Genomic DNA, 2,229 nt, shown 5'->3' with positions numbered 1-2,229 from the left:
AATTCGGGTGGTTCTAGAGAGTAGAAGGATTTTTCACAGATCACTTGTAGATTCTATTTCTTCCACATCAGAGAATAATTCTCCCAAGTCTATATCGGTAGTATCGAAGCAGGAAATAGATACTACGGTGAATACCTATTTACTTCTGGGGAAGTTGAAGTAGGAACAGAATCTCCTTCTCCTTACTACTTCTTAAGAATATTAATGACACTGAAGTAAGTAGACTAGCGAATCGATTTGGGGGATAGGGAGGAGGTAGAGGCAAACACACAGGAGGGAGTTGAAAATGAAAGAATGGAATATCAAAATTATTTTGTGAATCCTCTTGTATCGGGTAACAACCGAAAGGTATTTCGTACTTCTATTCTTAGTATTAATTGAATGACGAGGAGCCGTATGAGGTGAGAATCTCACGTACGGTTCTGTAGAGTGACACTGAAACTGACTCATCTGTCAACTATTCCACAACTACACCAAAAAAACCTAACTCTGCCCTACGGAAAGTCGCCAGAGTTCGATTAACCTCCAAGTTCGAGATAACGGCTTACATACCAGGTATTGGCCATAATTTGCAAGAACATTCCGTGGTCCTTGTGAGAGGCGGGAGGGTGAAGGACCTACCTGGTGTAAGATATCATATCGTTAGAGGAACTTTAGATGCTGTAGGAGTAAAGGATCGTAAGAAGGGGCGTTCCAGTGCGTTGCAGAACATTGTCGTAACTTGTATCATCGCAATGATTCCGTATCGGTTGTTCTGATATGTCAAATGCATAGCCGACCCGATAGTGGGAATGTTGCCAGGGGACCGAAGCCTGCTATTACGGAGATTGATTATTATCTTATTCGTGTGAAACAACTCGGTGTCCAGGGTATTGCATTCCAGTAAGTTGAGTCTTACCCGGACTCCCATTTATTTGGAAAATCTTCGAATGTCTTCTCTCTCTCAGAACGAGTTCGGACTACGATTATGGAGATTCAGTGGAGGTTTTGTGAACATTTGGTAATTGGATCAATAAACCCACGGACATTCTTGGTGAGATAAATGAAATACGGGATTTCCCTTCTCCTATTCGTGGGATGATGAAGAGGAAACGGATACTCAATGCCTAATGAGTAAATATGATTCATTGAAGTAACCCGAACTTACTTCAAGACTTTCTATTCAATCATATGGAAAGCTGCATTCGATGAAAGTCGCACGTGCAGTTTGGGGGGAGATCCTCGACTAACCGGCGGATCCACCCTACAATATGGAGTGAAAAAGCCCAAATAAGATTCTAAGATACAGTCGAGATAGAATCGGAATCCGACATATCTGTAAACTCATGTTACACCGGAGCAATGTAGCGAACAAAAAGAAAAATATAGAATCGGATCCGATTTATCGTAATCGATTAGTAAACATGTTGGTTGATCGTATTCTTAAAGATGGCAAGAAATCATTGGCTTATCAGATTCTCTATCAGGCTATGAAGCGGATTAAGGAAAAGACGAATAAGAATCCACTGTCTGTCCCGCGACAAGCAATACGTAGGGTAACTCCCGATATAGTAACAGAATCCAAACGTGTAGGTGGATCGACTTATCGAGTCCCCGTTGAAGTAGTACCTGCAGAAGGAAGAGCTTTGGCTATCCGATGGTTATTGATCGCGTGTCGAAAACGTTCAGGTCGAAGTATGGCTTTAAGATCAAGTGATGAATTAATGGATGCTGCCAGAAATTCTGGTAGTGCTGTACGGAAGAAGGAGGAGACTCACAAGGTGGCAGAAGCTAATAAGGCTTTTGCCCATTTCCGTTAGTTCCGGGTTCGTTTCAATCCACAACCTCTTATTGGTGGATTGAAACCTTCTACTCCGGAGCGCAGGGTATTAGGAATCAAGATACGCCAGAAGCATATGGATAAGCAGAAATTAAATAATGGGAGAAAGAATATCCAAGTCATAGGGGAAATTTTGTCACTGGTATAGTACCTCATGAAAAAGAGAAAGACTAGTGTCGAATCGTAAAGTCCATAACATCATCGACATGATCAACATGATCGACATGACCAAAGTGATCGACGCAATCGACGCAATCAACATGATCGACATGATCGACATGACTAGAATGATCGACACAATCGACACAATCGACATGATCGACATGATTGGCACTGCCCGCATCCCCGCGACTCCCACCATTCTCAACTATCTCCGCCTGGGGCGGACTACTCACCTCGGGGGGGGGGGG

This window comes from Dipteris shenzhenensis, unplaced genomic scaffold (genome assembly GCF_047967505.1).
Source record: "Dipteris shenzhenensis isolate YYH24624 ecotype China unplaced genomic scaffold, Dip_SZ_1.0 scaf0336, whole genome shotgun sequence".
NCBI lineage: Eukaryota > Viridiplantae > Streptophyta > Polypodiopsida > Gleicheniales > Dipteridaceae > Dipteris > Dipteris shenzhenensis.
Note: the sequence above shows the minus strand (reverse complement) of the source record.